Source organism: Phyllopteryx taeniolatus, chromosome 20 (genome assembly GCF_024500385.1).
Source record: "Phyllopteryx taeniolatus isolate TA_2022b chromosome 20, UOR_Ptae_1.2, whole genome shotgun sequence".
NCBI classification, from domain to species: Eukaryota; Metazoa; Chordata; class Actinopteri; order Syngnathiformes; family Syngnathidae; genus Phyllopteryx; species Phyllopteryx taeniolatus.
The window spans coordinates 4,689,526-4,701,782 of NC_084521.1; the positions used below are offsets into that span (position 1 = coordinate 4,689,526).

General features: G+C 42.9%; 1 protein-coding gene across 20 annotated transcripts in view; it reads left to right on the top strand.

Moving 5' to 3' along the window:
• The window catches only part of ncoa2 (nuclear receptor coactivator 2), a 53,129-nt gene that overhangs the window by 5,148 nt on the left and 35,724 nt on the right, over positions 1-12,257 (top strand). For 19 of the 20 annotated variants that reach the window (XR_009785872.1, XR_009785869.1, XR_009785870.1 and 16 more), the window contains exon 2: positions 10,848-10,933. The gene's annotated coding sequence lies outside the window, so the exon portion shown is untranslated. Of the gene's footprint in view, positions 1-10,847; positions 10,934-11,726; positions 11,754-12,257 lie in introns of all 20 variants that reach the window. The other variant, XM_061758084.1, reaches the window with a different exon arrangement.

Below are 12,257 nucleotides of genomic sequence, written 5' to 3' on the forward strand. Positions count from 1 at the left end.
CTGACCTGGAATCAGCCGTGCCGTCCATCCGTCTATTTATCTGCTGGGAATGGGAGTGGGTGTCGTTTTGTTACTAAGGAGGGCGAGATGAAGTCGATATGCATCATCAGAACACATCACGCGTGGAATCTGGCACATCCTAAGGTCCGAATCAGGCATCAATCATACGTGGATAATGGGGGCCGAATTACACCACCAGGCAAGGCGGAGAAAGGGGCAGAGGAGACAGAGTAGCCGTGCTAATTGTTAAAGCTAATGTAAACGTTAAACAGCCAATCAGCAGACATTGAGTGCTTAATTGGTGCACTTTAACAGCCGGATACCACAATATGTTGAATTTACAAAGAATATTTAAGCAATTTATTTACCGTTGAATATACTGCAATTATTTTATCTTATCCATTTCATTTATTGGGGAATTCACTCATGGCACAATTTAAATGCGAATAGAATCTGTTACCTGTTACACAAAAGAAATGCACTTTTATGGTTAGCCTTTTTTGGGTCCCTCTTCTGACACCAATTTGCCAAATGGCTAAAAAAAAATTCACACTAAAAACTGTTAATGTAATAATGTAGTAAAAAAATTGGGGTAACCAAAATGCACTTTAATATAATCACAAAAATAAATTTAATTCATAAAAAGCATAGTAAAACAGTCAGCCTGGCAAGTGGGGGGATCCCACTTTTGACACCAAAGTTTCAAATAGCTGGCCATTTTCACACTGAGGCAGGTACGATTTCGTCATCAACAAGCGTTTATAGTGATTGGTTGGTACTGTCCAAATCTATACTGTAGGCCAAATTTATACTTTCTACCACATTTACAGCACGTCCACGTTTGGGCTTTTATGCATCACACTATGCTTTTTGGGGTGTTTTGTTGTTGTTGTTTTTTAAATCACCGCTAGCTACCATTGTGACTACTGTCATAGTTTACATATCCATATAAGACAAACTTAGAGGGATGTAAATTGTCAATTGAGCTAATGGGATGTTGAATCTCTCTGTTCTAAACTCCTGTTTGAATAATGTGTTTTTTGTGAAACTTTCCATCTCTGATGTCGAACCAGCTTTATAAAATGCCCTGTGGTGAAAGATTATAATTGAAGCTCAATGAAGGCTCGCTTTAGTGTCTTTGAAAGAGCGGCGATACCTGTAATTCCCTTTTATTTGCTTGTCGAATGCTGGGATATGATAGTCACTTTTGTGTTTGAATTGTTCATTAAGGGCAAGAGCGGTAACGCGACACCTTGCCACCGACCGACTCTGGCATCTTGGCGATTCGGAGCGCTCCGATGTAGGTCAGCCTCCGCGGAGTGCGTATTGATCCTAAGCTCTAAATGATATTGCTGTATGTGCTAGCCCGTGGCTAAGAAAGCGGACGCTTTGATTTGAACAGCGGGCTCATGATGCTAACGAGGCAGTTGTGTGGAAGATCTCAAAGCTATTTGGTATGCCCGATTCCTCCGAAGGTAAATGAATTCTAGCCTCTTTCACCTGTGAATGGGTAGTGTAGAAGGGGCTTGATACGACCCTCAAACCCGGCAAATCTGCGGATGGACTTCAACGTTAGGCGGCACGGTGGTCGACTGGTTAGAGCGTCAGCCTCACAATTCTGAGGACTGGGGTTCAATCCCTGGCCCCGCCTGTGTGGAGTTTGCATGTTCTCACCGTTCTTGCGTGGGTTTTCTACGGGCACTCCGGTTTCCTCCCACATCCCAAAAACATGCATTAATTAGAGACTCTAAATTGCCCGTAGGTGTGACTATGAGTGTGAATGGTTGTTTGTTTGTATGTTCCCTGCGATTGGCTGGGAACCAGTTCAGGGTGTACCCCGCCTCCTGCCTGATGATAGCTGGTATAGGCTCCAGCACGCCCATGACACTAGTGAGGAGAAGTGGTTCAGAAAATGGATGGATGGACTTCAACGTTTCCGTACATTCTCTTTTGGTACCTTTCACACAGGACGCTGACCTGGCTTTGATTGACATTGTGAAAGGGGTTTGATGCAAATTTGTTGGTTGACTCAAATCCTCCATTATGTATTGGTACCTTTCATACAGGACGGCGACCTGAAGAAGAAGCTGGCTTGGTATTTATTTATTTTATTATTATTTGTTAAGGGACTTGATACTACCTCAACAACCGGCAAATTCTCTGGGTAACTTCTACCTGCTGCCCTTTCTATCGGTAGCTGTCATAAAGGAAGTGACCTTAAAAGCTGGCTTTGACCGGGAGTGTGAAAGGGGGCTTTATGACTACAAAGCCAGCAAATTCACAGGCCTGCCCATTCTGAATCTGTACTTTTCACTCAGGACAGGACACATTTTCAGATTGACTTGAACCCTGCGTTCTGTATCGGTACCTTTCACACAGGACAGGAAACCTGGATAAAGGTCTGTTGGGTAGTGTAAAAGGGGCTTGCTACGAGGGCTGCAGCATGGGCTGCCAAGATTATTCGACTAGTCATGATTTGGTCGACGAACAAAATCGTCGTTTATTTTTTTGAAGCTTTGTTTTTCTCTCAAAAGTACCTGAATCCTCCCGCTATTTGCCTGTTCTCTGCATTCTGCCTGTGGCGCACATGCGCAGTAGTGGTCATCGGCGTTAGCACGTAACTTACCCGGCGTTGGAAACGGAGCCCGAAAGTTTGAGCATCTCACCAAAAAATACTAAAGAGGAATGGGATGTCAAACCTGTGAGACAGAACCTGCCTTTCATAGCAGCACAACAATGATTCACGAGCATCTGAAAAGGAAGTAGGGACGTTCTGGCTGAATAAATTTCTCACTGAGCAACAGTTATCTCTAAACAATTTGGCTAGTTAGCTGCTAATATTAGCGTCACCGGCATTGAGGTACTTGCCTAAAGCTGTAAATGTTACCATTAGCTCAAGCTTAACAAAGATGATTTCATTAGCCTTAGCAACAGGTTATGTGTTTGACGTAATGTTATAACCAAAGATGTGAATAGAAGAAATGCTTTTGCAGGCCATCTTGGTGTTGTGACCACGTGGTGGCCGCGTTAGCGGGGGCAACGTTCCTATCAAATGCAATGCATGTATTGAAAAGGAATTAGAACTTGCTCGTTTCTCAACTGTCTTGAGATTTACTCTTTTGTCTGCAAAAAAGCATGTGAAAGAACAGAACAGAACTGAAAGAAAATAATCTTACCTGTGAAAGTTGATTCCCAGTTCACTTGGTGTGATTGTCCATAGTTTTTGGTTCCATCTTAAATTGCACTAAACATTTACAGTTAAAAATGTTACAGGCCAGAGTATCACCTTCATTTTAATTTGCATCATATATAAACATGTCAGGAATGCTGGCACAATCTGCAGTTTATTAAAAGTTGAATCTACTTTTATCTTAATTCTTTTGCACATACCTTAAACAAGAGCATCTGTTTGCTGGTGCAATAAGCTGCGATTTACATATAATCCAATTGGTCAACTAATCGCAAAAATAATCGGTGACTAGTCGACTATCAAAATAATTGTTAACCCTAAAAAAAATTTTTTTGCGAATATTGTACAGATTATCTCATAACTGAGTTGCATTTTTAAACACTAACATGCATGTGAGGTGTAGTTACTATTTTTGTCAACTTGGGGTCGCCATCCTCCCATTCTTATGTAGTATTTCTGTAACTTTGAATGTGTATGGGTTTTAAAAGACTGGCCTGGTGAGTGATATGGGTGTCAGTCAATGAGAGTGCAGCGTTTGCTGGCTTGTTGACCAGTCTGCATGTTGAGTCACTCGGCGCGTGTTGTGGCCATCAGCAGCTTGTGTATGAATGAATATGTTTTGCTTTTCACATCTGGGGGAAAAAGGCAGGAAATTATCAACTTCCACAAGCTGTGTGAAAGGGGTACTGATAAAGTATTTAGCATCAAAGCCAGACAAAGCAGCAGTTACTGTGTAATAGGATGTGGATGTAGTGTTGAAGTTGTTGTTGTCAGGCTGAATTGCTTCCGAAGTTCCGCCTCAGTGCGTTTGTGATACTGGGTGCTAGCATGTGCTTGGCACTGGGAGGAATCCTTGGCACCAGGCGGAGGGGGACAGAGTGGAGGGGGAGGAAAATTCCCATTGGGGCAGCTCATTTGCCGGACTTGGCCCAGCGCGACTCGTCCCCGCACCGTCCAAAATAACAACCTGGCGGAATGAACAGCAAGTGGTGGCAGGCAGAGCCGAGGTAGCTGCAGTATGCGCGGCAAGGCCTTTTTCTCACACTCTCGTTATGAAGCCGTCGGAATGCGAGTCGTCAGTTTCGGGTGCGTTTAGTTAGTGTGCACCTTTTTTTTTTTTTTTTTTTTTTTTAAATGGGCGCTGGGATTCAACTGACCGGCGCTCTGCTGACTCAGCTGTGTTACTTCACTGATCCGCGTCGTTGCCGTCTTCATTTTTTTTCTTTTCTTCGTTGCCACGAAGGGGTCTCCTGATAAACTGAACTGTATTCTCTCTGTCCTCTCTCCATACTGCACTAATGAGCTATAGCTCCATGTGAATATTATCCATAAATCAACACGCCGTCTTCTCATGTCCTATTCCGGACTTGATGAAAAATGTACTTGGTGCTAGGCATAATATAGTGGCCCTTATTACTTGCACTTCCTAGCTGATGTACTACATTTGAATGGTATTTAAAGTGTGTATTTTGCCAGAAGTCTTCTGTCTTATAAAATTTCCATTGATGCGCAGTTTTCTTACCAAATGTGGTGGGGGGTGGGGGGGGGGGGGGGGCACTGTACGGTTAGTCTGTTCCTAACGATTTTCCACTGGCAAAAGCAGTTACTACGAGGTACTATTTCTAGTAACCGGTCAGTCAGGATTTTTCATTGGAATGTTCGCGGGTACACTGCTATTAATGACAAAAATAAACGCTGTTAGCTCACCCGGTTGGTACTGCAGTAGCCTAGTATACTCCACAGCCTCCACTTTTCTCACCGCCCGCAGTCTCCCCCTGGATAAAATGACTACAGATGTGTTTAATGTGGTGTGGTTTTCACAGTTTCGTGACATAAAACTTTGAAACATAAAAACCAACTGCCTCAAACCGAGCAAAGGAAGATTTTGATTGTTCGCTGTGTCGTCTCATTACACGACAATATTCCTGCAGCCTAGTGGTTTATCAAAACGTCCTAGACCACCTAAAAAAATACTTAGTTCAAGTACCAACATCTTAACCGACATTAAAATGCGCAAGTGTAGTTGGCCCAAGTGTTCATCAAACAGGACACTGTTTTATTCCCAGTATGTATATTTAATATTGTTGTAAGGTACTGGGCCATTATGCACTGTATCAACAGTAACACGGTATTTAAATATATGAAAATTTAAAAAATGTACTTAATGTGTCAATCAAAATTGCACATATAAGATACATAAAAGAATTGTGCCTAAATAAAAAATTTAAAACAGTTGTTAAAGATTAAATGCAAACGTATTGAGTTAAATACAACTGAACTGTACGTAGGCAGTGATTCTTTTGCGTAGAAGGAGCACGCGTACCACACTTTAAGAGTCACTGCTGTAGCCGGATATTTGAGTCAGGCGCGCCTGTTGAGAATCTGTTATTTCCCATAAAGAAAAGGGGGAAAAAAAACATTTTGACTGTAATCGCTTTGCCCCATAAAAGGTTAAATAGTCTTAGTCATCAGGTCTACCTGACCTGCTTGTCACTCTGTTTCAGTGTGGGACTTACTAGAGTTAAATGGGGGAGAGAGAGAAAGAGCTGCTGTGCTTAGCTTTTTTTTTTCTCCCCCCCCTCTCCTTCCTCCCCCCCCCCCCCTTTCCACTGTCTGGTCCAATTACATGTTCCTCTGTCAGGTCCTAATCAGCTAATGCCAGGGGTTTTAAAGTCATGCCCGAAAATGTTGTCCTCGCCACATTAAAGCGTGAAAACACCATCTACCTCAAGCTAAATCTTTTACAATTGTGTCCCACTCTTGAGGATTGTCTCAGGCTTTATGGTTAATAAAGTCAGTGACATAGTTGTGTCAGCTGATGCCTCCCTCCCCCCTTCCTCCTTTTCCCTCCACTGTACAGCCTCGGGCTTTGACTGGGACTCATTGCATATAAACTGTGACAGGCATTAAATGGTGGCCGATGCGTAAACGGTGCACAAGAGCTCTGCAGTTGAGGTGCTGACTGGTCACAAGATGACCATCTAGTTCCTTTTTTTTTTTTCCATAGGACCGGTTATTGGCCATTGTGAACGAAAGATCTTCTGCAACCGGTCTGGTGCATTTGTGTCCGTCCGTTTGTGTTGTTTGACAAGAAGGAGCACTGATTGAAGATGTCGACTGCTATGTTAGCTTCTTGTGCTATCTCTAACTGATTACACCCAGCATTGACAATGGGGTGATTCATTTTATTCGAAACTGTTTGTGCTCTTGGACAAGTAGGAGTACTGAGTGAAGATGTTGAATGCTACGTTAGCACTCATGAAAAGGAATGCGTTAAAGTTGAATGCTACCACTATATTGACTCTTGATACAAGTGACGTTGACTGTCACTGAGGTCACCGCCGAAGCAGCTGCCATTCGAGCAACAGATGTGCCGGCACCTGGCACGAGTCAGTGTCTTCATCAGAGGCAGCCGTTGAAATCCGCTGGCATAGCGTCAACGCGTTTATAAATACCTTCCAGTGAGCACGTCGGAGCCCGGGGTGTTATCAAGAATGCGCCTCTGAGTTTGTTAGGCCCCGGGAGACAAAGACCTGTTTGTCAAGCTTTTGCACCTTTTTTGCCTCGCCATGTTTACACATGCAGATAACTGTGTGGTGAGCACAGCCGCGGACTGAACCTCCATAGTTGTTGTTTTATTTTTATTTTTGGATTACAGATGTAGAAGCTCCTGAAGTAACATGCATTTTATTGTCATTGTGTGTGGAAAAAAAGCAAAAAAATAATAATTTGTTGGAACAATTGTAAGCAAAAGATGGAATTTTAAACGGTACATTTTCTGGTTGCTTTTGTCATGTGCATTTAATGGATCTTACTTTCCTATGCCGTTGTGTTACTTGATTTTACTACTTCTCAAATAAGACGCATTAGACTTGGTTGCTGTCTGAAACAGTCGCTGTAGTGAGCAACATGGGAAGAGGTTTGCTACTGAAAATAGTAATGGTGTACTACTCAGCATAGGACTTGATGCCTAAACAGGTTACGGACATGGTCAAAAGCACACGTTATTTGCCACCCATGTTGCGATAGTGATCAAAATGTTGGTGTGAGTTAGACTCCACCAAGGCTGCCCTTTGTCACCGATTCTGTCTGTCTAACCATTATGGACAGAATTCCTAGGCACAGCCGATGTGTTGAGGGAGTCCGGTTGGTTGACCTCAGTATTACATCTCTGCTTTTTTTGCAGATGATGTAGTTCTGCTGGCTTCATCAATCCGCAATCTGCAACTCTTGCTGGAGCAGTTCGCAGCCGAGTGTGAAGCGGTTGGTATGAGACTGAACACCTCCACAAATCTGAGGCCATGGTCCTCAGTCGGAAAAGGGTGGAGTGCCGTCTCTGAGTCTAGGAGGAGATCTTGCCCTAGTGGAGGAGTTCAATTATCTTGGGTCTTGTTCACAAGTGAGCGTAGAAAGGCGGATCAGTGCAGTGTCGGCAGTAATGCGAACTCTTCGCACTACTCGTCACTTTAAACTGCATACACTCCTTGAAGTCTCTGCGCCCTTTGCACAATACAATGGTCATTACGCCGTACTATTGCGAGATTAGTCATTCGAACTGCTCTAAGTGCTAGAGGACTCTGCATCTTTTTGCACAACTGTCAAAAAAAAAAATAATAATAATAATTGTACCGGCATTACCAGATAACTAGCAACATTTTATTCCTCAGTGACTTGTTTTTCTCAATGTCTTTATGTCTCAAAAGTGTTCTCTGTCAATTGACTGTCTTTTGTCGTACTAGAGCAGCTCCAACTACCGGAGACAAATTCCTTGTGTGTTTTTTGGACATACTTGGCAAATATATATGATTCTTATTCTGATTATCGGTCTGTCGTGGTAAAGGAGGAGCTGAGCCCAGAGGCAAACCTCTCGATTTACCGGTCGATTTATGTGATTGAAAGAAAAAGATCACGGTTACAAGCGGCCGAAATGAGTTTCCTTCGCAGCGTATCCAAACTCTCCCTTAGAGAATGCACATTTCCACCCGAAAAACAACCCCCCACCCCCCACCAGGCCCCACCAGATGTCTTTGCAGTGTTCCCTGTGTAAATTCAATCTTCTCTGAATTGCCGTTCATTTGTGTATATTAAGCAAACCTTTAGCGTGACTCATCCAAAGCAATTAGATCAGGTGTTTTTATTCTTATTGAATTGAAGCCTATCAGTGGGTAATTTTGTAGGCACCCAGTCGGGGCTCCATTGGCGTTTAGCCCCGCCGTGACCTGCTCACTTTTTGCCGCATGATCCCTCCAGACTCTTTTGTCCCGCCTGAACCTGATTAGCTGGCTCATTAGCATTGTTATCCCAAGCTGGGTGTCAAAGCCTTTTCACTCTGAAGGAGCCTGTTGCCAGCCTATTATGAGCAGGGGGGGCCAGGAGATGGAACAAGGCCTCACAAGGATGGCTCTGAGGCACAGGATACCTCTTTTGCATGGAAAGAGTTTAGGTATCAGTAAGATAATTAAACGTAGCAGAGGATGGACAGCATCCACCTGGGCCTTTCATGCTCAACCTAGCGGAGGCGGGACATTGCTGCAGCGAACTAATAGAGACACTGTATCTAGGGCTGGGCGTTACAGTCTAAAATTCATTTCACTGTCAGAGAGTGGGATCCTTGTACCTCCAAAACAGTCACTTTTCAGGACACCAAAAAACGACACGTTTGTTGACCCATTAACATTACATCGTCAAAGACTGTAAGCCATTTTCAACACTTTAGTTAATAATTTGTATTTTAAAAAAATATTAAAAGGACACACCTGGGAAATTACCAATTCTATAGATTTGTCAAACAATATTAAATGAGTAAAAAACAAGGATATCATGTAATGTTGAGAACATTTATTGCACAGATCTCAAAAATTTTAACTCATCACTTTAAGGTGCAGAAAAATTGCAAACAAACACAAATAACATAGCTGATATAAATATTTAGCTTAACTGGCATGACTTAATCTTCTCCTGCTCACTGTTCTTGCTCGGTATGTCGCATAATTAGCTCCTCCTCGTCCTCTTTTAGTGGTAACGATACTTGTCAGAAGTGTAGCTTATTCGCAGGCATGGAGGTGAGGATTAGCGAGGGCAGCTCCGCACCGTGGAAGGACAGCGTTTTACTGCACTAGCTAGCCAGCCGCAGCTCGTTGTTGGTGCGGAGCAAGTTAGCTTAGCTGTGGAGGAAAGTTGCCATGTTGCTTTTTTTTTTTTAATTTTTTTTTATTTTTTTTGTTTGAATGTTTATTTTTATTTTTTTTTTCTTACAACCTCTCTTTATCCTGTCACTCGATCTGCCGGTCGGGCACGAGCATGTGACAGTCTTAGAGTTCAGAGCAAATTCCTCCGCTGGATGAGAACTTTAGCGCCTGGCAGGAAAGTGAAAAGAGGAAGCCTGAGAAATGCGGAATTGTACGAGGGGCGTTACTTGATTAGTTGGCACAGCGATTGTATCCAGAAGCCCTGCAGAGTTCTTATACCGGCTGCAAGTTGTGTTTTCTAATTATCTAAAGGGGAACATGACTTCTCCATGTGTCTAATTAATTGTGTGCCGTGATTAGAAAGGCACACACGACGTAATTTTCAAGCCCCCACCCCCGACCCCCACGGGAGCTGAAAAGACCCTGCAGACACTTTGATGCCAACATGCTACAAAAACATACTGAGAGAGCTGTGAAAATGTAGAGCTGTGTTTCTAGCAGTAAATCTGCTAATATCATCCCTTTCAACTCCATAGTCTCCACGTCGCTGCCCTCAGTCTCCTCTTGGATAAAACGTGTTCCCTTTCCGAGAAGTAAATATATACATTAGCGACACTCTGGACCACCTCAGCTAGCGCTTAGTGGTTTTTAAAAAAAAAAAAAAAAAAAAAAAAAAAAAAAACATCACACGTCATAAGCCCTAGAGCATTGTTTGTCAGTTCTAAATTGATCTCTTATTGGCCATCGTATTAAAAATAAATAAATAAAAAAAATAAAAAAGCAGCTACCGACATGTCAAAATGCCAAATAATCAGCGCCGATAATTGGCCCTGACGAAAATCAGTCTATCACTAGTACACTAACTGCACAGCCACAACTGGTGCCCACAGGCACTCAACACACAGACTCTCTAACGGTTAGCCAGGTAACAGCCAAACGCTATCCTGAACCAACATCAGCCAAGTCCACACACTCACACGCTGATGCTTATGTCACTCAACAGGCTAGGCCCCGCCTTTTAAAGCCACACACATTCAAAGTCACAGTTCAGTTTACAGTGTAGAACGTGATGGTTGACCCCAAGGGAACAAAAATAATAAGTGGACCTCACATGCATATTTTTTTATTGCCATTATACAAAATAATTTTTTATGTGATTAGTCAATAGCCACAGGCCTAATAGGAAGTGTTTATGAGGGTATGGGAAAGATTAACGAGTGATGGGAGGGTCGATATTATATTGAATTTATGGTCGCTACGTCACAGTGGGGGTTCTGGAACATCGCCCCCACAATAAAAGAGGGCCGACTGTATAGTATATAATATTTGTCTTTGTCTGAGGGAATTTGAGCTTTTTATCTAACTAAATATTGCATTCCAAAACAAGCGTTCTTCTTAAAGCGTGACCCATCTGTATTGTATTTTTGATGGTCAATGTGCCGACTCATCATCTCTCTCGTATCTTTCAGCGTGCAGATGTGGACGATGCTTAGAGCTTTCCTGATGTTGCAGTCTTGCAGCGATGGCCCGAGGGACTCTGCGCACTGAAACCAAGGTGATTGGGTGGGTGGGGGTGGGGGGGGGGGGGGGGGGGGGGGGGGAGTCTCCTGTACACGATACCTAGTGGGGCAAAATGCCAGGAAGTTTACAGAAAAATACCAAGTACCCAATCAAGTATTTATATATGATTTGACTCATTGGTGTTTTTAAATCTATTAATGCATTATTTTGTTCTCAGAAAAGACCACATGGCTTCCCTGCCGAGCATTTCTTCTCCTTTCGCTTCTCGCTTGACATTTTCGCTGTTGTGCAAGAGTGAGTCCGCAATGTTGTGCGCAGAAACGTGTTTCCTAAAATCTCTGCCACCACTCTACAGGTTTTTAGTAACATTTCAAGGTTGAAATGAGGAAGATTTATTCTGGGAACGTATTTATACTTCCTACTTAAAATAGATATAATGTTTTTTCCATGAAGCCTAAACTTATCAAAATACACCATTAGAGTATTAAGGTATTGAATTGAGTGAATTTTGCCATTCAGCTCCTTGTTAGAGAACATCCAAAGGCACTTAAACATTGAACAGTTAGTTGGACGTGCATTCAAAAGTTTAGAGAAGGTCAAATTAAGTTTACCTGTAAAGGTTTATAGTCCATTTTAGGTCCATCCTGAAATTCCACCCAAAAACTGAATATCCCCAAGTTTTTGTGAGTAGTGCATGTCCCCACAATCGTCAATCCCTAACCCTTTGTATCGCGGGAAAAGGTGTGTTAAATGAAGACTAAAGGTACTAATCTTTGTTGCTCTTCTCCTGTCCTTCATCCTGATCCTCCTTTTTCCACTCGAACCAGGCCTCGTGTCGAACCATCTGCCTCAAGGTAACAGCAGCTGTCGGCAATGAAGAGTTTTACTGAAGTGGGTTTTAATACCCCCCCCCCTCCCCCTCCCTCCACTCCCCTTCTTCCGACATGGTTTCTGTGTGTTTTGGCTCCTGGAACCTCTTTTTTTTTTTTTTTCTTTTCTTTTTTTTCCCGCCATATAAATATTTGGATGTAAAGCGAGAAGGCATGAGTCCACTGGGCCTACCCCAGCGTTTCCTCACAGAATTAGCCCAACAAAAGGTCCCATTTTTGTCCCCCCTTTAACCCTGCCAAGAAGCCACGTGACATATGGATTACATGCATTGTTTTCTGCCCACCCACCCCCCACGGCTCTTCCTGGTAGGGCCTCTCATTATGACACTGTAGCTTTTTGATGGCGTTTAATGTGGCAGAGCTCTCTCCAAGCATTAGACAGTGATGCCTATTGTCTTATTTTATTTTAGTTTATGTATTTGGGTGTTTTTAGAAGGACAGATTCGGCAGCAAATGGAGATTTCCGTT